General features: G+C 38.2%; 1 protein-coding gene across 4 annotated transcripts in view; it reads right to left on the bottom strand.

The window, feature by feature from the left end:
- Positions 1-25,997, bottom strand: part of NDST4 (N-deacetylase and N-sulfotransferase 4) — a 135,722-nt gene extending 109,725 nt beyond the window's left edge. For 3 of the 4 annotated variants that reach the window (XM_037394223.1, XM_037394200.1, XM_037394218.1), the window contains exon 1: positions 25,873-25,997. The gene's annotated coding sequence lies outside the window, so the exon portion shown is untranslated. Of the gene's footprint in view, positions 1-18,983; positions 19,128-25,872 lie in introns of those variants that run through there. The other variant, XM_037394210.1, reaches the window with a different exon arrangement.
- Between the last annotated feature and the right edge of the window lie 589 nt (positions 25,998-26,586).

The following is a 26,586-nucleotide window of genomic DNA, read 5'->3' on the forward strand; positions in this document are numbered from 1 at the left end:
ATACTTTCAGAAATTACTATGTATAATACGTGGTATCTCCCTGGTTCACTCTTCTAGATTATTTGACAACTTTCACTGAAATATTTGGATTGATATTCTGCTGTTATGCTGAGCTTTTGTTTTCTTTGAGTGCCCCCAGTTTTCTCACCTGTTATGACAGTGCTCTGATGACATTTTAATAGGTACTCCCTACTTCTTCTCTCAAACTACCTTGCAGCATGAAGCCATGCTTCAAAATTAAGTTGACTGCAATACATATAACAGTCTCTTTTGGCTAAACACACCTTTACAATCTTTACTGAACAAAAGATGGCTTTTGACACTGAAGTTCACAATAAGTTTAAAAAAAAAAATCCAAAAAAAATACTATTGCTGAAAGGATGAGGTTTTCCTTGAGCTGTGGAGAATTCTTATGAACTTCTTTGTAATTAAACAACAACACGACTTTTATTAAACACACAGAGCAGTTCCTCAGCTGGTGTAAACTGACAAAACATCCATTGATTTCAGAGGAACTATGACAACTTATAAGAGTTATAGATTAGTCTCTAATTCTCTAGCAGCTCCTCAAGATATGCAGAACTTAATTACCCTCACATCAAAAGTGCAAGAAACAAAGGCATAGCAGAATGTGCTTTTTTTAGAGTATTCAAACATATATTTCATTAAGAAAAGCCTCTTTGATTTTTTTGATGTTTCAATAACTTGTTAGGTTTTAAAATCTGAATATTTTGGCTCCGACTCAAAATGTGTTAGAGATTTTATATACTCAGAAATGTAGGGATGAAATATAGATACACTTGAAGGTGAGTTTCATGCATCACAACTCAGTTAAGGTATTCATGTCTTCCACTGAAAGTACCAGCCTTGTCATGGATTATTCTAATTTCCCTGATGACAGTGGAGAATATGCTGCCGGTAGTCAGTCCACTTAAGCATGAAGCACTGACTTGAAGCAACATCAAAAGCAAAATTGATGCAAAGTCCTACAAGCAAAATAAATTTAAAAATGCAAACACCCCCCACCCCACCCCCCCCACCCACCCCCCCCAAATCTCAAACCAGATTCCCTGACTGCTAACTTTCTCCAGTTATACAGTCTCTATTCAGCCTCTGTTATCATGGTCTGTTTATGGCTGGACACACTTCTGTAAATGATAAAGGCAAATCAGTGCATACCAGTTCTCTATTGACCTTTATCTTAAACATTTATTCCTTTGTAAAGTAATTTTAATATCCTAGAGTGTCTGTGTTCCTGTAGGCTTTGGATGTATTAGTTTCAGAGAGTATGTTGATATAAACTAATGTTGAAATATCTGTTAAACCAACATACGTTCATTAACATCTACCATTAAAGCTGCTCCACATCTCTAATTACATTACTATTTCATGTCTTAAGTGCTTACTCAACTATAAAAATATAAACTCTTGTCTTTTAAGTACTGTTATCAAGATACTGTCAAAGCAAAAAATGAGGTGATTCTGCTTAATCCACAGCCTGATCTGTGTTACCACTTCCTGAGTTATCAGCTCACTGTGACACCAAGACAAGGGTTCATGCTGTGCGAGAGAAGTACGTCTTTGTACCGCTGTAAAGCCTTTTGGGCTCTTTCCCACAACTTCCTTTAGAGAATCCTTCCAGGGTTCAGCTTTGGCCTGAAGTCAGCAGAAATCTCCTGGGAAGTAAATGGGGGTAGGGCTGAAGCTGAGAAAGAGAGGAGTTTTTTCCCAGGCCACACTTTAATGCAGTGGAAGAGACTGAAGCATCAGAGAAGGTTTATGTTCCGCTCAGCCCCCTTGTGATTTGCGTTTGCACCCATAGCACTTTAGCAATGTATGGGAGCAGTTTCTCATTTGGTCTGTTTTCATGGAATACTCTTCTGGTGTCCTCCCTGCTTATAAGCAAGTCAACCTATATTTGTAAATTCTCATAAAAGCAGGTCCAATTCATCTGACTGCCTTGCTTGGAAAAGCTGGCTGCTACCTCCGCTGCATTTCAAATGGTTGCAAACATGGTTATTTGTTGGTCTAGCATTGGTAGCACTCTTGTTTCCCCTTTCTGTGGAAGTATGAATAATCATTTACAGCATGTTTTTTCTCCTGTGTGACTTGTAAAGGTTATCCTTCAACAGAGATCATCACACAGTTTCTCTCCTCCTCAGTACTGCAGTCAGCAGAAGTGTTGTCATCCCATTGTGTGTCAGCTGTGGTACGGCTCTCCAGTGCCCACTCCCAACCTGAATTCAGGCTGGGGAGGTGACTGACTTTAATGCGTAACTCATTTTTTACAGCATTGCTTTATGGCACCTTGAGGAACTCCTTACAAGAAGGCTGTGTAGTACTTTCTTTTCTCCAACATGACCTACTTATCAGCTCCTTCCTGATGATCTCTGGACAATCCACCATGATTTGTGCTGCTCTATGATTTCCATAAAATGGAAAGAATCCCCCTTGACTTGCAGAGTATGCGCTGCATTGAGGAATGGGCAGAAAACGCCCAATTCCGCTCTGCTTCCAGCGAGGGAAGAAGCCAACCAAAGAGACTAGGCAATGCTGCTGGCGTGGAGGGACCACCCTGCTGCGTGAGTCTTCTGCTGAGGTCTCTTAAGCCTTTCTGCTTTCTGCCAGTCCGAACTTTGTGAGGTTATTTTTGGAAAAAATAGAACTAAGGGAGGAAACCAGAATGTGCTCAAAGGAAAAGTCTGTAACCTGGTCATTAGGAAGTAATATATATCCTTCTTTAGTCTCCTTTTACACTTTAAGGAGCAATTATCTAACAAATTATGGCATTATTTTGGGAAAGAAAGAGGTAATTGATTCTTGCTGCTCTATCACAACACTTGGGACCATGAGAACAATTATGTCTGTATAATATCAACATTTGGTCATCATGTGCCAGTTGCATATCTGAGCCTTGGTGGCTTTCTGAGTAAAGGGGCTGTATCACTGCAGTATATTGTTTTCCTGATGGATAAATCAGTAAGTCAGTACTTCACATAAATTCTTTGAGGATCTAGTGGTTAACAGCTCACACAAGAGAACAGACAGTATAAACAGAGAAGTTAGAGTAGGGCTGGTAAGATGCCTAGAGGAAGGTGGCTTCTAATAAAGAAGAATCTGAAGCAACTGTTGGCAAAGTCATTATCGCAAAGAATATCATCTATAAAACTAAGTGACAGCATACAAATCTTAAAATTAAGCAGTTCTTACTTGATTATTAAAAATTAAGAAGCTTGAACTCTAATGTATTAAGTGATTTTTAATTATTTTTTTTAGTTATTCAAACTGTGGAATGATTCATAAAGTAGCTTAATTAGACCATGGCTCCAATGGGAGTCCCCTTTAACATGTCTACAGAGGCTCTTTAAATACTCTAATCCACTTCTGAATAAAAGGTGAAACCAGGAATGATATTTTCAAAGATGAAACTACAAAGAGGGTTTATCTTTCTCTTTTTACTTTTCTGTCCTTGCGATCTAGATATCAAGCTTCCATTACATTCTAAGGATGACTGACTTTCTAGGTTAGCTCTCACAAGCATAGCTTTTTATATACCCTAAGACTTTAAAAAAAAAAAAAAAAACCAAAGTGAAAAATCCATTACTAAACCACTTTCAAACTGGTATTGTAGCATTAATGTAATAAATGGATCCTGTTGTCCAGAGTATTATGTTTCACCTCTTATCAAATTTATTTTATTTTAGATAATCCCATTATTTGTTTTCTGATTCACCTAGTCCTGTAGGAGGAGGCCTCATGCTTTTGAGCTACGTCCTAATGCTCCAGCTAGCTTGGGAAACCTTGGTGTTGAATGCGGCTTTTGTAAATAGGTTTCTGTTCTTCTGTGCCCTCCTCCTTTGCAAATTGCCACTGCTCTGAGGCAGGTCCATGGCACTTGGAGGAACCTGGTCTTCCCTCTTTTACGAAAATCAATTTCCTCCTAGTAATTACTGGATAAGTGAACATTATGCGCTTGAAAGGTCGCCAGAATGTGTTGTACAGCCTTTTGTTTTAAGGAATTGCATTTGTCTTTAGGTGTGCAAACATGTGTCCCTAAGGTGAGCACCTTTGTTAGCTTCAGTGGGATTAATTGTGTAAGTAAACAAGTCCTCTGTGTCCAATGTTTTTATGTTACAATAAGTGCTAGCTGTTCATTATGGGAATGCTTTCAGTATCATAACTTTTAAAAACTATGCTGGGATTTTGGCATCCTCGCCAGTCTGGCAGAAGCTTTCACTTCTGCTGGTACACTGGGAGTGATCTCTTAATTTCTCTCGTGGGTGACAACACAGTATGCTGAACTGCACCGCTTTACAAAAGCCACCCCAAACCATGAAACACCACACTAAAATGGGAAATGGAAGCATTCCCTCTAGGGTCTATTTTTCAGACTGATGCAACCATGCTGTGTCACAACATTAAAAAAACAAAACAAAAAACCAAACCAAAAAAAACCCAAAACAAAACACAAAACCTGGGTTCAACAAACGGGAGGCTAACATACTTTGAGTAATCATAGTCTCACAAAGGAAATCAAGATCATGATTTTATATTTATATTGCACTGACTCTTTCGAAATGTGAAATCTCTCTGCAACGTCTGTAAGGAGAACAGAGTTAATAAGCTAAAGAAACGCTTTTAACGTATAACTGCTATTGATTCATTTTTCTTGATGTAGGAATTACAGACTTTCATCTCTGCTCTCAAAAAGTCAGGAGGGCAGTAGAAGGAATTGTTGGGGTTTGTTTTGAATATGCAGGATGGTTCAGTGTGAACAATGCACAGTGATTGTCATTCTTCAAATAATCATCTTTGGAGTCAGATTCCTTTTAAAAACATATTTTTCTCATAGGAAGAAAATAAAGGTGACTTAATTAAAACAATCAAAGAAAAACATGGATAGAGTAATCAAGAGTGAGAGCACTCCAAGTGAATAAGCTGTTGATACTTGACAACATGGTACTTTTTTATTCATGCTCATTCCTTCTCTTCTCATGTCACTCATGCTCAACAGGTTACACTTGAAAGGATCTGTTTCTACAATGATGTTGTGGAGTTGCTTCTTTGCTCTCTGAAGACTTCTGGGCACTTAAGTAGGCAAACAACATTTAAAATATTATTTCTTATACCATTGATATGACTACCACATTATGTGCATTTTAGTTTAAGTTTTTTGCTTGTTTGTTTTACTGTGGAAGAAAGGCACGTGCACTTTGAACAGTGACTCTGTGAACTGAAATTATCATATAAAAGCTAAACACCAGTAACAGATATATGTTACAATATAAAAGGCAGGCTCGAAAGAAATAGATTAAATTATGAGAGGGTAATAAGTTGATTTTCCTGATGGCATAAAGCTTTTACATTAAAAAGAAAAGCATTTGAAGAAAGGAAATGTTATAATAAAAAAAAATAATTATTAAGACAAAAGAACAGCAGCATGCTTATTCTACATCTGTTACATCTTGTGCTCCCATAGAGGGCAATATTGTATAAAAGATCGGTTTAAGCCATGTATTAGGGATCCATCAATTCATCTGTGTTAATAAACTTTAAGGAAAAATGCTGTTACAATAAATTTGATGCTGCATTTCCCTTCAGTCAGGCTATGACTAATACACACAATAATGCACACCAAACCACGTAACAGAACCTTGTTAAAGGTGAAGGAAATTAATTTTGTAGATTACCTAATTGTAGGCTATAATGGAAAAAACTGACACATTTTGGCTTACAATTTTCTGTTCAGTAACTGAGTCAGAGTAAACGCTCTCTTTTATTAAAGTTGGTTGAGCAAACCCATAAGAAAAAGGACAGAGGTTTGTGTTATTGGTCCTAGGAAAAGGATTTGTAGACAGACATATCCTGGGTACAGTGGAATCATCTGCATTCCTGTATGGTATCTGGTATTTTTTTCCTGTGGAATGCATGGGTGAACTTATCATAATATTTTAATTTACTTTTGTGCTTCTCTGATTTTGATGTGTTGTCAGCACAAAGTGCTGGACTTCAGTCTTTCTCAGCCTCCTGGGTAGCTTAAGCATGGAAAGATCCATGCCCCTTCAAAATAACCTCATATATTAAAATTCTCTCCTATACTTTTTTTACCCGCTTCACAAGCACTACTGTAGAGTTGTGTCACAATAAGTTGTTCATATTGTCTATGCTGGACATAACTGAGGGTGTGGGGGGGTCTAAGTTCATGTATAGTGATTGGAGAGAGGAGAGTTGCCCTTTTAGGGGAGTAGGAGGCTCGTATGTCTACAATTAAAAAGTATTAAGTGCCCCCAGTGTTTCAGGTAATGCTGTTTCAGGCAATGACAGTAAAATTCATATGAAGAAAAAACCTTTATAAAATGTCCTTAAATGAGTCAGTTGCATTGGAGTGGACTGATTCAGAGCTGATAAGTTCCCAGATTTTGACTGAAATCACATTGGTTGATGTATTGATGAAGGCCTCCTGAATTTAACAGTAATTATTATTGCTCTGAATAGTACACTGTTTATTTTCAAACCTCCATTAAAACTTGATTGTTTAATGAGAAATACTTGCTTGAGACTTAAGGGATCTATTCTTTCAGTTCACTGCACTTGGCCGACTTCAGGTAGAAAATGAGATGTCTTCTTTGAAATGTGTGTAGGTCACTTAAGATCAGGATTTTGTATTTTTATTAATGTTAGCATGTAGCACCTTCTAAGAGCAAAACCACTGGCTGAGTCTAACACCTGGGGTAAGTATACCTCATTTCAATGTCCTTTGATCATCCAGATAGAAAAGCCTGCTGGAGTTTGCTGGGTTGCTTCACCATCACTGTTCATGAGTGGGCTTGCAGTTGAGCTCATGGCATGTGTGTATGTATGGGGCAGGGGGGAAAGTTGTTGACCGGAGGTCTTGACTTGGCATGATGCAGCTGAGCTGCAAGATGGGAAATGCAGCCTGCAGTCCTAGCACAAACGTGCCCATAGAGAGCCCTTCCAGGAAAAAGATGCTCCTCAGATGTAAACACAAGGATCAGAATTTGGGATTACTGCAAATTGCTTTATGTGAAAAAAATGTGTATTCTTCCCCGTGTTATCTAAGTTGTGTAAATACAGTTATGGTTACATTCTTTTTTAAAATCTGTATTCCAGGAGTGATACTAATGACAAGCCCCACTGTAAATGCTATACTCAACCCTGGAATGCAGTGAGTTGGGCTTAGGTCTGTGGCATTCCTTGTTTCACTAACTGTTTACCAACATAAGTGGTCTGGGGAGGCTTACAGTAGTTTCTCACTGCTGTCATCTCAGAAATCTTCACAAAATAGGAAAGAAAAGCAACCAACAGGAACAGATACAAAAGCCGTTCTTCTGCCCATTGCATATGTTTCACTGCCCCTATAGGGATGTGAAGCCTCTTTCCATCTGCCAAAGAACCGTAGCAAAGCAAAGGAGAACAAAGTGTATTTTAGGTATCTATGTTACGATCTTACTGGATGTTACAGCTTTCAGAATGGACGGAAAGTGCAGAGGAGAACACAGAATACTGTGTGAGAATTGACTGTAAAGAGGTAGAGCTCGTTGGGGACCGTGTGGCCTTCACACAGGGCACTCCATGCAGTGTTGGGATAGAGAAGCCTTGTCAGGGGCAAGAACAGTCTATGGACAAATACAGGGAGAGCAGCAAGTCCAATGTAACTTCTACCAGATACGTGACAAAATCTCATAACTAGTTCAAGGAAAAGTTGTAAGAGGACTCTAATCAATAAATACTAATGGTATTTAGTGCGATTAGTGCTAACACACTGAATAAAACAGATTCTAAGATGTCTACTGTAGAAATCTACTAATGATAAAGAAAGGGGATATTTTTGTTTGGTTTTACTCTTCTTTCTTTTTTTCTTATTCTTTCTTTATTTCCGTATAACAGATGTAAAGTCCAAGAAGACCCACTCTTTGGGCCAAGATTAATTCTGTTCCCAATAGATGGTTTGCAGACACCCCAGAGATTCAACTGGGAGTGAGAATCTTTGTCCACAACTTGAGTATGGGCTAGCAAATATTTTGGTATATATATGCATATATATATATATTTAGTTAGTTAGTTTAGGTTTTTTAATCTGATTTTTTTAAACTCTGAATTAAATGTTCCATCCAAATCTCGTATCTGAAGTCTGGTCTCCAGCTGGGGGTCCAGATGCAGCTGTAGGGGCTCTACCCTTCCTGCCGTGGAAGTCTGTGCTGGCAGCCAGCACCTCCTCCCCTCAGCCATATGCCTCATTTTCTGCCCTGCACTATTTGGGAAGCTGGAAAGAGTGGGAAAGAGCAGGTTGTGGCTGTCTGTACTAGTCAGGCTCCAAAAATTCAATGAAAGAGAAGAATTGCAGGAAACTGGCAGATTAATATAAGAGTCTATGCTTTGTAAACAACACTTTTCAGCTCTTAACTAATTCAATATTTGGTAGACTGTGTTTTTCTGCACTTCTGTGGAGTTGTCTCATCAATTTGCATGTTCAATGATTATTTAAAAGTCAGATAATGACACTTCATTGCATTTGTATCCATCAGTCTATATTATCCTTATTTAATATAGTATAGCAGTGGAGTATTTCAATACAACCACATCTTGGGTTTGAATTTTCTCAGCAGACATATTGTTTAACACTGGTTAAATCATTTCAACATTTTCAACTTCTATAAATACAATAGGGGAAATAAGTATTTCCAAACACCACTCTGTATTGGGAAATACAAGAGTACATAAATTAGATTAAAAATAACAATTAAAAATGAACTAAAATAAATTTATTTAAGGCTTTCTAGAATGACATGCTTTTATGGTCACATAGACTACTGAAAGGGAGGGTGAGAAAGAAGGAAGCTTAATATTTGTTTTGCAAATATAATTTCTGTTCTATTTAGGGCTAAATTCAGGCCTGATATTTCAAATGTACTGTATCTAACAGAATTACATCTGACTGCACTGGATTCAGACATGTTGTTCACAGACATTCACATTACCACTGAGCAACAGGTAGCTCTAGCATTTAGTCATGGGAGAGAAAAAGAACAAAGAGCTTCCTGATGTACAAAGTCTCTCAATTTCCTTTTTTCCTCCTTTTTTTACTCCTGGTATGCTAAATGAGACAAGGATCAGAAAGGGTCTACTGATTCTGCTTTAATGGACTTTAGTCAGCCTTTCCCCTCCTACTTTAGGCTGGGCTGTAGCTACTATCTGTTCCTCTTTATTTTCTCCCTCTGCCAAGAGTTATCTGGAAAATGTAATGATCTATGAGAAAACCCCAAAGACTGTAATAAATATGCAATTGTTCCTATTTTACAGAATGCAGGTTTTAATAAATTGCAGCTAATCAAAGCATAGATTCTTTCAGAGACCGATTTAATTTGAAAAATAAATAAATAAATAACGTTTATTATAGGAAGCTCCAGCTTTAACTATAGAACAACTACTGGCTCTATCTCATACACTTGTAAAAAACCACAAACATTTCACATTTTTTTAACAGCGTATTAATAATAATTCTCCAACATTGTCCTTTCTGTTGTTGTTACTTTATTGTAAATAAGTCATCAGTAATGACATTCCAATGCAAAATGTATATGGAAAATGAAGACGTGTCAATAGCATGTATTGAAAAATTATGTAAGTCACAAATAAGAGCACTAAGTATGGCAGTGGATCTATCTGCCATTAGATATGAAGGAGGTGTGGAGTAAGGATATTAGTTCTGTAGAGCAGAGCTCTGAAGAAAATACTATAGCCAATTTGCATAACCTCTGGGTTTTGGGATAATTCCACTGTAACATGGACATAAGATTTTAGGTCTGGTGTAAATCTCCATAATTTCAAAGGCTTTGTACAACTTGGTGTGAAGTATTTTAGCAGTATTTCTACAATGGAAAGGCTGCCAACAGAATTGTAGTTGCAAGAGAAAAACTCTGAGAGATAGAGTTAGTAAAGGAAAACTACATAGTAAAGCGTGTCCTAGAAGTTTAGTCATGCAAAAGATTCACTGAAGTTATCAGTTTTGGGTTTGGTTGTTGTTTGTTGGGGTTTTTTAAGTCTTAACAGATTTCTGCTTTGCAATGATGGGGTAAAAACCTCTTTAAGAACTTCTCACTTTGACTTGATTTTCATGGAAAATCGGGGCTGGAAAAATCGGAGAGAAACTGTAATATTTGTATTTATGGTATAAGAGTAGGGAATTATTTTCATTTTGCACAAGCCTGGAAGCGAAAATTTATTTTGGGGCATTGCAGAAACTCTCTGTCCTGCCTCATTGCCCTGCCAGAAGTAAACCACCTGTCCCCCCTGCCTGTGCATTGCAGCTCTGGCCCTGCTGGCATAGGGGATGTGGCAGGGTGATCATCCTGGGGGGAGGCGGGCCTCAGGACCCTTCACCGCAGCTGGGACCCTGCAGGTGGTAGGGAAATTGTGAGGGGTCAAGTACAGCAAGCTGACAGCTCTTCAGCCTCTCATCCAAAATACTAGTGGCTGGAAGCCCTCCAGGTCATACACAAGTGAAGCCATCACGTTAACAACAAGGGGGTCTGTTCAGTCATTTCCTGCCTTTTTATCCTGATCTTTGGTTTTCATAGGCACCGCAAAATGTCAACACATCCAGCTTCCAGGAACACATCTCTTCTGCCTCAGGCATTCTCACATGAATAAGGACCACCGAGGTGGCTGTGAAAAATCACGTAAACTGAACACAAATACATTGGAATACTTTAAATGTATTGGAAACAAGCTAACACAATTGCAAAATCTGCAATGGCATATTTGGAACTGTGTTGTCCTAGTATTGGTTTAGAGTATGTCTGGGAGGCTGAGAGCTCAGAAAGGAGAATGGGTGAAAGTATGGATGAACCTGACCCAAAGCTCACTTGTCATTAACTGCAGTTTGGGGATAGTAAAGTTCCAGTTTGGTAGAAATTGTTTCATTTCAGAATAAATCACAATTTGAGGGTGTATGTGGTGTGGTATACTTTCCACGATTCAAAGATCTTTTCTGTGTGTTGTAGTTAACATATCAGCAGGAAAAATTACCCTAATTAAAAATATAATAGAGAATGCAGAAGGATTCAAGATTAACTCAACAGAGATTCAAAAAAGAGAGTTTAAAAGTCTTCATTGATTATTCTCCATATCTTTTCTTGTTATGTAGCTACGGAGGCGTGCAAGGATGTTACTAGAAGGATATGCTTTAAGTCAGTATTCACATCCATTTTGCCAGACACCAAGAAATGGTGAAACAAAGATGCAAATCTGAGATGAGTCACAGCCTTAAACTCAGTTCAGGTAAACAGGGAAAGTCAACGACACATTGACTGAACTCTCAGTCCTTAGCTGTCCAGACAGAGTTCACATTATTGTGCACACAGGGCACATAACCTTATAACAGATTTTAAAAATCACAGTGATTACTTGTTGGATTTATTTGATGAGATCCCTAAAATTTTCCCGAGTCAGCAGCCAAAAGTAGGTTTATTCTCATGGTCATTGTGGGAACCAGTTCTGTTTCATATCAGAAAACTCTTCCATTTCAAAGAAATGCTAATTTAATTTCAAACCTAAATTAATTCCTTGCCATTCAAGATTCTGCTCACCATTTTTTGATGACCAGAATTCACAGAAAACAGGCTGGCTTAATTGTAATTCAGCACTGGCCACACAACTTTCTGTACTGCAAGACTGAAGCAAACAGAGTCAGCTGAAATAGAAACAGGTGTTTCAAACCCAGCAAGAAGATGTGAACATGAAAGCTCTGCTATTAGAAAGCAAAAAGCTCATTTTCTCAGTCTTTAAACTTACTTTTTTGTGGTTGCTATGCTACCGTCTCTGCACCTACTTTGTGGCACTTTGAACCATAGCAAAAAAAAAGCCTTTTTTGAAAAAAAAAACACAACCAAACCCACAACCAAAACCCAGGCCTGAACTAAACTGAAAACCAATTTGAGACCATCCTGTAAAGTTTTTATAGAGAGTAAAAGTTGATATTAAGCAATATTTAAGTCTGTCAGTCTGAGACATCACCTCACCATTTCCTCCCAGCCTACTGGACCATTTTTGTTTTTCCAGCACTTTTTATGTATAATATCTTTTATTAGACTTAAACCACCAGCGTTAACATTATTTGTTTCAGGATGCAAGCAAGTTGCAGCTACCAATAACAGTAATAGCTGTTATACCCTTTAATATACATGAAAACAGATCAAAGTCTTAGTAAAAAAAATACTTGCTTAATAGGAAAAGATAGCCTGCATGCAGGTGATATATCACAAGAGCACTAGGCAAGTACACTTGTATTCAGAAAGCAGAAAGTCAACGCTAGGCAAATGGTCTAAAGATATTAAAAAATTTTAAAAAGCATATTGGTGATATAAGAAATATCGGAAAGAAAAAGCACCCTTTGGAAAACCACAAAACACAGTCAGCTATGAGCATAAAGTTGTCATGATAGATTCCTTCCAAGGACACATTTCCAGTAACAATTTTAGGGAAAATAAAGGTAACATTAAAACAGAAGGAAGGAGACTCACATGTGAAATGATGAATCCCATGTAAGGGGAACTGGTAAAAGACTTGACTACTGCAGCTGAAGGAGACTTAGAGGGAAAGGGGATGAAGCTCATAATGAACATTTGTGCACCCCTGGTCCTGGTTTAGCCAGGTAAGGAAGCGTGGCATACCTTCGGTCACAGCAACACTGCTGGCTTACATTGAGCTGCTCTCCTAGCGCCACGGGCCTTAACCATGGGCTCAGGGTCTAACAGACCAGCAAAGAAACCCTATTGCTTAAGGTCTGCACCACTAAATGCAGAAAACATGAAGTATTATTATGCAATGCCTAATGGCAGAGGTGGACAGGATCACCTCAGTTGCTTTATTTACTCTCCAAACTGATTGTTTCTGTGAAGTGAAAAAGAAAAAAATAATTGCGTACTGATAGGTGCACCTCACTGCTCTCAAAACACCTTAAAAGAATCATTCCTTACAGAGGAATGTTAGTCATGCTGAAAATCCATTCTCTTTTTCCTTCCTCTTTTACACACCTGTGTGCATACACAGATGCTTGCACTTGGGATTGTTAATTACTTTTCATGCCTTTGAAAGTCTTCTCCCAATGGTTCCTCAGTTTATCAAGTAGATTTGCTATTTATCATATGGCTGTCAGTTCCATGCCTCCATATTGAAGCAATAATGAAGGGAGGTACTTGTCTATAAATATCTAACTATAGTGACAATAAAGATGGCGAGGAATTATTGCGTACTTAAAATATGTAATGGACTGAAACTAGAAAAAATAAAATTCATTTTATGCATTAGGAGAAACAGGCATTCTTTAGAGAAGGTCAGTCTTACAATGGAATAACTTACCTAGAGAAAGTTCACCATCACTGCAGAGGTGTTGATGTGCATATTAGATAGGGTACATGAGAAAATAGAAAAGTATAGAAAAATAAAGCAGCAGTGAATATTTTGCAGAAAACATTAAGGCACTGATGAGCAGCCAGAGGGGAGAGCCTAGCATTTCTTTTCTATACTTTCACTATTTAAGATTCTGCTCTTGTGACACTAGCAGTTGTTAATAGCAATGGGAAGGGAGGCAGAACAAGATGATCTAGGAGGCCCCTTTCAGCTTTAACATCTACAGCATTCATTCAGCTCCCTCTTGGCACAGGAGTGAACTCAACCTACCCTGATTTATATATCCAAACTTATTATTTTAATACTCTTGCATGGAGGGGAAAAATATTACAGCCTGACAGGAACTTTAAAAAGTTACTTGCCATGTGAAGAAGTGCATTCTTGCTGTTGTCACCAGGTATTGCTTATTTTCTGCCCACTGGCCACAAGTGCATTAAGCACTCAGTAATGGTAACACCAGTAATAAATAATTATTGTAAGCTGCAATATATGCTGTGCAAAGACTTTTAGCCATCATAAAGATTACTTTCTGTACTGTCAGATTTCTGTACTGTGGAATTACAAGGATTTATTTTACTGAAAAGAAAAAGCTGTCTGCTGATAAGATCACATATCAAAAATATGCAAAAATGTTCCCTTTACATTTGGCTAAGGCAGAGACTGCATTCTTCTTCTGCATCCTAATTTGGAGACCCAAAAAGTCTAGCGGTGCTAATGTAGAGTGCGCCTCACCAACCTGCTTTCCCTGCGTTCAACCACACAGGAGCATCATCCACTTCTTCCATTCATAAAGTTCAAGGAGAAGGAATTTTCCTATAGGACCAGAGTGCTGCTTTGAACTAAGTTCAATGTGCAGCCTTGGGTATTTGTGCATATCTGGAAAACTGAAAAAGTCAGCTAGGAATAAAACCTGGCCTCTCTTTTTTTACTCCTAATAGGTACAGTGAGACAAATAAAGAAGAGTGGGAGGTGGAAAAAAGGCAATGTCTCCCTCTGCCTTTTCTCCAACAGCTTTGTGGAGTGCACAAGCTTCCCAAGGGTGAATCCCTTACTAAGATATTAACAGGCACGATTTTCCTGGGGGATAAGAACTATGTGTTCTAACTCAAATTTCAGCAGAATAAATGGAATGGACAATTTTCCTGCTCTTCTAATTTTAAGATTGCCATATCTGGGAAAAGTAGTTTGGTTACTAGGGGAGATGCATCATCAGGTGTTCTAAGCGATCATAGCTACATTGACTATATGAAAAAGAACGATATGCCCCAGGGATTTTGATCTCCTTGTGCTTTCCAGACTTTTGCCTAGGACAGTAAACAGCAATTATTTGCCCAGTGCAGGTAGTCACATCCAAGATGTTCAATTTCCAGCAACTGCAAGGCAGCAGGTGTGGATAAATGTTATTTCCTGTTTATTTCTTGATTTCAGTCTTTATTTTTCCCAGAAGAACTTTCTTTTGTGCTTTGTTTTCCTCAGCAATTCACAACATTTTGTAAGCTTTATCTGCACAAAACAGACAAGACTCTGTTCCACTTTGTAACATCAGCATACTCCCCTCCCCTTTTAAAACTTACTCAAGAATGCATACAATACAGAATTTGTGAAGTCCTGGCATAGTGACTTTTATACCTTCTTTCTTCATCCACCCCCCTCTAGTCCTTAAACTCTCTACTGTCTTCTTTCTTTATTACACATTCCTTTCAAATTTATGCAGGTCTCTCAGATTTCTTCCCAAGCATCCCGTAGAAAAGCCCAGACAAATACACCTCAGTCTTAATTTCTTCCATCACTGACTAAACATTTGTACTTGGGACTCCTTTTTAATTTTTGCCTTTTCCTCTGTTTTTGACCCTAGGTTGTAAGGCTGCTGTATTTCTGGTGGCCCCATTGCTTTCTGAACTCTAGGTCCTCATATTCCAACCTCCCTTCCCCTCTTCCAAAGCTTTTAATATGGATGAATTCAGACAAGTGTTGTCATGACACTTTCTGTATATAATTATACCTTGAGGTTTCTCTGCAAACAAAACTACTACTTGTTTGGTGCTCTTGATGAAAGCGCTTTCCTGCCTAGAGCAATGTATAGGTAATTAATTAGCAGCAATATGTTGCCATAGGGAGGGATGCTGCTGTGCTTGCCTGAGGAGGCTAAGTACAAGTAAGCTCCTTCTCCCTGGAATTCAGGCTCCTGTCATTTGGAGATGCTGGTGTTTAAGATTTAAGAAATTTAAGAAGTGGTCAGGAGAAACTGTGAAATAATGGAATACAAATCAGGGATGAATAAAGCAGATGCCAGGTCCACATTGCAACAGGATGTGTAAGCAGAGACATTGTCAAGCCTTTTCAGTGAAATACACATTTAAAGGCATGGCAGATTCAGTAAATTGCTTTTGTAATCTGTAATTTCACAAGGTTTTAAAAATGTCATTTTCTGAACTAGTAAAATTTCAAACAGAATATCAACACTCCTATGTCACTGCTTTCCTACAAATTTGTTTTTAGACCATAAGCTTTTCTCTCCGCATTGACTGTGGTTAGGTACTTCACTAGAGCTATCAACACAAGATCTACATGACAAAACAACCATGCCACCGGCTAAAACACTGCTACAGTCAGCTGCACTGCATGTGATGCTACCACACTACATTAAGTGGCAGCTGCCACTCCAAGTCCGTTGCTGAGCAGAGCCTGAGGACTGTCATGCTCCCTCTGTAGCACCACAGTTGCAAGTGTAGCTGCCCAGACAGCAAATCTCCCTCTCAACTACCGTCATGCTCAACAGAGGACTGAGACTTTGAGACTTCAGTATTTGTGTCAGAGAAGGGTCTGAACTTAGACACGGATTGGATCCAAGTTTTGAAGCTACCTCCTCCCTTAAATCCTAGATCGGAGAGAACAAAAGCCAAAGGGAAGTGGGAACACAAAGGTAGGCTCTGACCAGTTGTTCCCACGGTCATCCCTTCCCCAGGAACAGGGAGCAGCCTGGAAAAACCACATTGTGCTCTTCTTTGCAGAGAGAATGAGTGCCTGAGTGCTGCCGAGACCCTACTACTCTTCCCCTCAGCCTCTGCTGACAGGTTGCTCTTCCCTGGGCTGAAAAGCCTGGCTCAGATGCCAGTACATAAGACAGCTGAAGCAGCCTACTCGTTCAGACTATGTGCAGGTCAGGAAACTTGCCAAAATGTCCACATTGACATTATAAGGAAGTTGAAGGGAGCAGATATGACAGCAGATATGACAGCTTATATGTACGTGTTCCTCAACTATATTCACTGCAAGTAGGTGTAAATTGCCTACATTTTAAGAACACTTTCTTGTTTTCATTGACGTGCCAGTGAATTTCTGGCAGTTTTCTTAAACATGATAATTTTGAAAAAAAAAAAAAAAAAAAAGGCCCTTCAAGGGAACCTTGCACATCAAACGCAGCCTAATGTCGTGTTTAAAAATCTATTTGCCTTTATCATTCTTTTTGTTTTGTGCCATGGTGTGTGTCCTGAGAGCAATGGCCAGATTAATTGAGCAGCATTCCTAGTAAATGTAACTAATGCCTGATTTAATCACGTTATACATTGTGACCCCCTCTAATTTTTATACTGCACTCCTCGAGGCTGAAGCCCAGCATCTTGTTTGCAAGTTCGGATTTGGTTCTGAAATGAGCTTATGGTTCTTAAAACTTTTTCTTTCACTGCTCCTTAAAATGCTTACCCTGTCAGCCTGCCTTAAACAGTAACACATATGACAAGGTTTTCAGGTTTTGTTCCCAGACCCTCCTTTATTTTATTTCACATTGCATTAAAAGGTCCCAGGCTAGGCCCCCAGAGTTGTGAAAATCCTTCTGATTCTTATGGTTTTTTTCTTATTTTTCTTTGTAATCTGTCTATTTAGGCTAAAATTTTCAAATGAAGTAAAAATCTTGTCTTCATTACAATGATCTCAGTGAGCAACAGCAAACAAAGAATGAAAAATCTCCAGGACTGTGGGGGCATCCTACACAACCTGAAGTCTAAGCATTTACCCTTTTATAAATACAAAGAGAATGTGAAGTGCTAGTGATACATTGAACACAGAAAACAGACACCAGCAGGGGAAATTTTTACCTGCATTATTCCAGCAGAGCTTTTGAAAGTGATTATGCCTTTTTTATGCGAGTTCAATAGATCCTCACTCCTACTGTATTACAACTATGCAATTCCAAGTATGAAATCACTAATTAAAATGTATTCACAGCAAGGTTATTTATTGTAATAAAAGAGTTGGGGTGGACATAGAACACTCTTGAGACTAAATTAGCCTTTTACCTATCAATAAAGCACAAGGCGGGGGGGAGGGGGGGGGAGTGAAAAAGCAAGGTTTCTGATTCCAAAATATTCTACTTTACTTGCATGTTTTAAGAGTTGTGGGCGAAAGAACTGTGGTTTACTGCAGCAAAACTAGCTACTGATATTTCACCTTTATGCTAGCTAACCGCAGTCATGTTTATACTGGAATTCTCAAAATGGAGGGAAAGGTAGAAGGGAAAAAGGTAGAAACAGTATGGAAAAAACATCAAGCTGAGAAGTTGCGGCTGTCCCAGATGTGAGGAGGAGCAGTCACACTGAAAGCTGCCAGAGGACACATCAGTTGGTTATGTTCCTTCTCTGAGGGAAGCATGTACTTGCAGGTGGGAAACGGGGTAAATGGGAAAGCAGAGGGAGTACAGTTACAAGTGAATCTCTTATCCGAGATGAATCTGTCCTTGGAGCTGTCGGATGTGATTTCCTGTGCCAGCTCCGGTGACTATGACCCTTGGACCTTTACTTTTATTGCAGAAACCTGTCACCAAAATTGATGGAGGGTATTTTATGTCCCTTACCCCTCATCAACGAGTTCTTTCCTATTTGAGCCAACTGTGTTAGTTCATCTTGTGGGATTATGAGCTAGGCAATGAGCATTAGCCAAAACAAACCATTTAAAGCAACAATTTCAGAACAGTTACAGTAATTAAATTTGGGATTGCAGATGCAAACATCAGGACAGTTTCTAAGAACTTGCATACAATCAGGAAGCAACCTATATCAAGAGCGCCACATGTTCCATCAAAATGTTCTTTATGTTGAACATCAGTTCCTCACAAATAATCTGAAGCCAAGGAAATTAAACATTTTATCCACAAATAAGACTGAATATCAAATATCTAACTTCAAATTTAATTCCTTGGTATCTCCTGCAAAGAGCCTGGAAATATTACAGAGCCATGCTGCATTTCCTCAGTTGCATAACTCACCACGACACTTGGTAGAGCTTACATACAGAGTAAATCAGGGTTGGTTGTTTTGTTAATTTCTACATTCCATGTGCTCTGCAGAGCCAGGTTTAGCATACAAAAAAAGTTTACTGCCTATATGTATATCTACAAACAAAATGTACTTGTAAATACTGAAAGAACTTTATCTTTTGCATTCCCCATTAGAAACTAAATGAAGTGTAGCTACCTCAAGCTTTAAGACACTTGTGGGTTTGGCTCCTCAACTTAAAGCATTTTCAAAGTAGCAGGTTTTCAGGAGATGGACACTCACCACTTTTGAAAGGCCTCTCCAAACATCGCACAAATTGGGCATCAAAAGTTCTGGGACTCAAAATCACCACTTGCTGCAGACAGTCTCAGTTCTTGTAAAATGAACATGAACTTAACAGTGTTGTGTGGAAAATACTGAGTGTTGGTAAGGAAGGCTGCATTTTCGTTACAAGGGTCTCTTCTGTTTGGTTTGCATTGCTTGGGAAGCTGATACTGGACTGTTTAGCTAGATTAGTAAACAGTAAGGTCTATTACTCTAATCAACCTATAGATGTCATTGCCCTAAAGGGAATTTACTCATCAATTTTTCTTGGAAAAAATGGGGTTAAGATAAAACCACTCTGGTGTAAGACCTTTAGCTTTAATTCCAGCCAAGGGCACAGATCCAGCTCAACCAATTTTGTTATTTAAGCTGCACCAGTATTTTAAAGAAACCTTAAACACAGAGAACTAGATGGAAGGGTTTCCTGATAGCTCACAGCTCTAGCTTTTCCAGGGCACATTTTTAACACCTTTTACAGCATGTTGTCCTTTGCATGTGTGTTTTCTGGTGGCAGTGCCTTCCATAACTACTCTCTTACACATAGGTCCCTAAATATAGATTAAAAATTACCCTGGTCATATTAATCTCTCATACATAATCCAGTGAGTATTGACCTTCCATTGCATCTTGTTATAGCTAATAGATTTGTGATGGTAACTATGAACTTGTTTTGAATACCTCAATACTCAAAGTATTTCAAATAACAATATTTTTACAGCACCTGTTACTTGACTTTGTTGAGTATGAACAGGGAGTGACTCTTTCTACATTATATAGGATACTGTGCTTTTAGGCATTTTCCCAGGCACTTTAATTTTAACAAAATGCTGGTTTCCACCTCTAAATCTCATGTGAAACAAAGACTGATCTGAAATCCCCTGGATTACATCTGTGCCTAAAATATGGTATGTAATATTTTTGAACAGGCTAAGAAAAGATTTGAAATCAAATAGGATCAAATGTGGTTGTTCTTCATTGATAGCATATCTCTTCATCATATTTTTATATTTCCATTAACCAAATACTAATAACCACATGATCCAGCAGTGTCAGCACGTTAGCAAATCAACAAATCCCTGTGTACATGAATACCTTGAGAGTGTACACAGAGCAAGTGTTCCTCAAGATAATCAAAAGACTACATTTTTATCAGAATTGCTTAACAATAGCTGTGTTGTTTACAATTATTATGATGTATTGGCTATCTACAATATTTTTTTTTACACTAGACATTTTGGTTCTTGACCTTAGAACAGGAAAATTGTAGCCAGTCTCCTGCATCTGTTCAGACTCCCCAATTCAAGTGGGCTTCTGCCCAGTGACACTGTGCTTTTACCGAATGTCACCTAAAATGACACCTGCAAAGCTGCTCCTGGAGGATTTGTGTCTACACTTAGGACTGCCACATCTATTTAGCAGGTAAACAGCCATTTCCAGGGATACTTTAATACCCTATTATTCTGCAAAAACAGATACAACAGCACTTTTATGGGTGAAGCTCAGAGGGGTTGCTTATTTTTTTTCCTAGATGCTTACATAAAATTTTCTAAACTTCAAGACATACATAAAATGTTCAATCATGTGACAGTAATATTGGTGCAATGCTGACAGAAAAGGCTATAGGTATACATCTGAGAATGTAATTTTCAGTTTACCTTTATCTACTGGCAGATAGCAAGTAATCTTTCTTTCTTTCCCTTTCATTTTCTCCCTCCTGGTTTGGTTTCTTTTTTCTGGATATTAATTTGCTCTCTGGTGCTTGAACACTCTCTCTGTGTCCACCTATCCACTATTCTTGCTGTGAATATGTTCTTAATTGGTGTTCTAAAATGTAGGTTTATAATTATGACATAATAAGTGGAGAGGACTGAGGAAAAACAGTACCAAAAGGGCATAATTATATTCAAAGGAAACAAAAGAAAAAATGAAACTTCAAATGTTCTCGCTTTTCATTAGGTTTTACTATTGATTTCTGCATTAGCTCATTCACAGTGATTCTGAGTTTAAAGTTAAATTATGTTGTCCATTATAAGCAGGGAGCTTTAGACCTCAGCTCAGCAAAACAAGTCTGCTTAAAAGTTGAAAGTTAAGCATGTGCTTAATTTTGCCTTTTAGGTAGAATTTTGTTGTAGAGTTTCACAAGAACAGGATTTACACGTTAGTTTCAATCCTGTCATGGCTTTGCCAGGTCCATATCAAAGTGTTTTGACAGTGTCACGTCTTACAGAAAACTAAAAAAACAGCAAACAAACCAAACACAGCAATGTTTTCCTTTTGGAGTTGATTTGGGAGTCTTTATGTAATTGTGCATAATGACCATGGCTATATCAGATAGATGAGATAACTTGGCTCAAGTTGAAGTACAAGTGGTATATGCAATGAAATGGAAATCTTGAATACAGCAGAATAAAAATCAGTAATAGCCTATTATGAAATGAAAAAACACAGACCTCAGACTGCTGTATTGGTGTATATAGTATGTATTTGCTTCCTAAAGCCCAAAGAGCAGGGTCTGATCATAACTAGTTACCTATAGAAAAAGGTGAAGTCTGATCCCACAGTGTTCTTTAATAAGGGACACAAAGCCAAAGCAAGAACTGTGGCTAATATCTGGAGCTCACAAACCTCAAATGCAAAATGCTTTTAAGACTCCAAGTACTTTTTTTCCCACCCACTTGCAGAATGATAAAGTAACTTCCTCATTGCTTAATGTCTCTGAATTTGATTATTTTTGCAAAGGTGCACTTTACTGAAGCTATTGATCTCCGTGCCAAATTAACATATTATACAGGAGTTAATACAATTTTGTCTTAATGGTTCCTGTTGCTTGTAGATCCATAAACATGATTGTACTCTAAAGGAAGATAAACAGTATTTTTCGAAGTAGTTAGATGATACTGTTTCAGCGTCACTCTGGTTCAGCAGAAACCATCACTATTTGCCAGGAGAAAAGAAACGTACCCTGTCCAAAATGCTGCTTGAATTAGTTTTGTGATGTTTGCATTTTAGTTGTAATAATGAGAGATAAGAAAAATACAACCAGTCAGATTTTCTGAATGAAATTAGAAAGAAAAATCATTCTGAAGCATATGAGTAATTTAAAAAGAAAAAAAAATCTGCATTTCTGGAAGCATGGTTACTGACTTCACTCTTACCTAGAAAGGAAAGAATGTGGCACCCGGATAGACGGAGTTCCCCTTCAGATTCCTCCCCACCAAGAACAAGGCAGTACTGAAAATTTATTGATGAGGGATTTTCTTGTAAGGTTGCCATCTAGCTTTCTGTAGAAACGAAGCCCATATGTTTTCCGATGCACGTCTGAATTTTTTAATAGTTTTCTGCACAGACCACAGGGCTACTTCTAAACTATGTTTTGTTTCTGGTTTATAGAACCGGCTGTAATGTAAACAGTTACAGAGGTTTGAGGGGCAGAGATCAAGCAGGAATCAGTGCCTCCTCCATGAGGTCCTTTGACCGTAAAGCCAGTTTATTTTTCCCTAGAATAAGGCAGTAAGCCAGAATAGAAATTGTAGGGACATCATGAAATTTAACTCAGCTGGAGTTCTAGTCCTAAGCTCTCCAGTCAATACATAGGCAAATCTCAGAAGACCCTGTTGAAATTCATGTATCCATTTCTAAATTTCACAGGACATGGAAAACAGTGCAGAAAGCTGCAGTACCACTAAGGTGTTCTAAATTTGTGAAACAAAGGAAAATAAATGCAGCTAAAGGTAATACCAAAAAAGCACAGGATGTACAAATTCTGATTTGGGTTATGGGAATCTGCTCTAACATCACAAAAAAGCAGAAAGACAGAAGCAAAAGAGGAAAGTGTCTGTGGTTTACTGGCTGTTCTGCCTAAATATAAATGTAAGTTAATTTTTAATTTGATATTTGGAACAGAAATATTCTGAGCATTTCACTAAGTAAACCCTGCAGAAATCCAGGTGGTAGCTGGATTTCAATCTGGATGTGATGAAAGATAAATTTAGATGTCCAGAGTAGGCTGGGATGTAATTTCTCCCATAAAGAAACATATTTAATGTGGGTGCTGACAGAAACACTAATACAATTGATGCTGCCAACTTACCACCCAACAAAAGCAGAAAAAACCACATGGAACAAGCCTGCTGCTTTAACTCATTTGAAAGAATCAGTCTTATTATTACCGAGATACTAAGGCTAAGAGGAAAAAAGATAACAGATGTGTTGTACTTTGATTTTATCTGTCTGAGTCTAAAGCTGATGTTTAAACAATATAACCTTCCACACAGTATGCCTGAGAAAAGAATGTTTAGTAATTTGTCTCTGGCATAGAAACATGCAGTGTAGAAAGTTTTCCTGTGTCTAGCTCCAAGTGTTAAGTTACATTCACTTTAGAAGCACAGATGAGCTCTAGCTTAAAAGTCATAAACAAGGTATAACAACAGAGTTATGCTGAGCTGGAAAGAATTATCATTTAGCACTTCTCATAAAGATTAGTCCACATTATATTCTCATCTAATAGGTTCAGTAATTTATAGATCTGCAGCATTTCAGGTTGTTGGCTCGACCCTTCCCTTGTTTGTTCGTTCTAGTGCTTTACTTGCCCTCAGATTAAAAGTTCTGCCAAGTTTACCTAGAAATTACTTGCTATTATGTTCAATTAGAAAACTTAATCTAATTTGAAAATGTTACCCAGTGACTTTTTTATCAGGGTGGAGAAACCATGTCAGGTAGATTCTTGAAGAGGTTTAAAGCTGGTCTCATTTATCTGTGAAAACAGCTTGGTTTTCCTAAGCAGCTGAAATACCTTCTAAATGGTACCAGGTGGTCTTTTTCATTCCTGTTCCTGTCAGAACCATAACTAGACTACTGGTTAGACAACTGCCACACCAGCCTGACTTTCAGGAGCTGGCTTTTGCTTACTCCAGAGCATGTATTTTGGCTTGCAATTCAACACAACAGCACTTCACTTTGAAAATCTTTAGTTCTACAGGATTTTTGCTTGATTAGCTATTTATTTATTTATTTATTTATTTAAATCACAATCATGCTTGATTTTTATAATTAGCGTATATTTAAGTTTCAGGAAAATGTGTGTATATGGCAGCTAATTTTGCAAACCCCTAAAAATTATGGGCAAGCTTTATAAAACCTCAGCCTACATGCTGTTTATTCACTGCTCATTTGGACATCCTTTCAAGTGTCATCTGCACATCAGGATGCTTGTCCATTTGCTGAATTGATTGCCCAAAACGTAAAAGTTTTTCCTAGGCATTAATACAATTTTCACACAGCTATTTCTGTGCTGTGGCCTCCAGTGCATGTCCCTGTGCTGAGGCCTTGGCTGCAGGGCTTGGGGCCAGCTCGGTGCTCTGGGTGGCCGCTTCCACAGGTGTGCATGTGGGAAGGGTGGCATGGGCTGGTAGCCCGTGTTGCCTTAATAACATCCACCTCATTGATAGAAAGAAGTCCTTGACTGACCAATACAGACTATTTAAACTTAAAACCTTGTTCCTTTTAACTTTTGAACATTTTAGAGCAGCACTATCTTTGTTCATGAAGACATGGGGCAATACAATACAATTCTCTGGTGATTTTCTTTTCAGTCATAGAAATGAATCACAACCACAAAAATTAGATCAGGGCATCGACTTTAAAAGTTGAATGCAGTGACAAGTGAGAAATAATAGATCAGATTCTATTGTTCACAGTTTTTTTTATAAAAACAAATTTAAAAACAAAAGAGAACTAGGGCAAAGGAATAACTAGTACAAATCTGTGAACTTTAACTTCTCAGAAGGATTCAGAACCTATCTTCCTAGTTGTGTACATACTGACAGTGCTGTGTGGATATAATGGAAGGTAAAACTGATTTAAAGTGACCAAAATTGCATTGTTTAGAGAAGGTCAAATTCTGCCCCCCATCCCCCCCAACTTTATATTTCAGTTGTGGACCATGTAAACAGATATTGTTGCAAAACCTCAAATGCTTGTAGGTCCTGAAGAGTACTGAAACAACTGCACCTCCCCCAAAATCTTTAACTAATTATAAATAGCATGCAACAAATCTTATGCAAAGCCGATCTTTCCTAACATTATAAAGGTGCATTTAAAGTTTAATTGCAGGAACACAAACAGAGAAATTAGAGTGTAGGTTTACATTACATTAGGGACTGCCTGTGTAAACACTGTTGCTTGGTGGTAAATGTGAATTTCTATATATCATTTTCGAAAACCTTACTGCTTGCAAGATGAAAAGAAAGGAGGGTCTGATCCATGAATTCTTATATGAAAGCAAAATCATAAAATAAATACAAAATTTCTGTTTAAAACAGAACTTAAACCATCAGATTTCCAAATGTTATAATTTCTTAATAATGGAAATTCATAGAAAAAGATCAAGAACAGTTTCCGCCTATCTATGTATACTATGTAAAACCTGGAGCCTTTTCACCTTGGAGCCAAAGAAGGGGAACATTTGACAGGATCTTTAGTAGGATGGTTTTGCAGGAGACTCTGAGGTGCAGTGGAGCCATACCTACATACATACTCCTTCACAGCAGAATCATACCTATGTAACAAAAAGCTGTCATTACCACAGATTAGCTTCTCACTCTTGTCTGCAGAAATTGTGTCCTTAATACTAAAGGAAAAGACAAAGCTGGGAGAGACAATATAAAGGAACAGATGAAGGGCAGGGAAGTAATGTAACACTCTTATGAAGAACACTGTTAGACTTTTTGGTTTTTCTTATCTAGATAGGTTGGCTCCAGATGTGGAAAACTGGTAAAAAACATTCTGTTGTTCAGGAAAATGAAAAACTGATGTTGTTAGAACTGGCAAGAATGATAGGGTTTCTTACCTGGAACTATCACGTCTTTGGAATCAAACTTGAAGGAAAAAAACTTCGAGAGATGCTCCAGATGAAAGTTGTCTTTAGCACTGTATAAAGTAACAGAAAAAGAAATAGTCAGTGATTACTGGAAGCAACATTCTTCATATGGACAATCTGCTGCCTCAGTAACCACCTCAGGAAGATTATAGAATCACAGAATGACTTGAGTTGGAAGGGACCATTAAAGCCCATCTAGTCCAACCCACCTGCAGTCAGCAGGAACATCAGGTTACTCAGAGCCCCGTCCAACCTGGCCTTGAACATTTCCAGGGATGGGGCATCAACCACCCCTCTGGGCAACCCCACCCCTCTGGGCAACCTCTGCCAGTGTTTGTTTCACCACACTCATTGTAAAACATTTCTTCCTTATCTCTAGTCTGAATTTACTCTCTTCTAGTTTAAAACTATTACCCTTTGTCCTATCACAACAGTCTCTACTAAAAAGTTTGTCCCCATCTTTCTTATACACACACCCACAGCCACACCCTTTAAGTGTTGAAAGACTGTAAATAGATGGTTTTAATCCAAAAGTAAAAAAGCCAGATGTAATTTAGGTCAGCTTTTGTGACAGAAAAGCATGTGCTTTACTTTGAATATATGGAAAGTCTTGTGTCTTCAGCAGGATGAAGGTGAAGGAGTTAGACAATGTGGCAGGTCACTAACTGTCTCTTAGTCTGGACA

The sequence above is a fragment of the Falco rusticolus genome, chromosome 1, assembly GCF_015220075.1.
Source record: "Falco rusticolus isolate bFalRus1 chromosome 1, bFalRus1.pri, whole genome shotgun sequence".
Taxonomy (NCBI): Eukaryota; Metazoa; Chordata; class Aves; order Falconiformes; family Falconidae; genus Falco; species Falco rusticolus.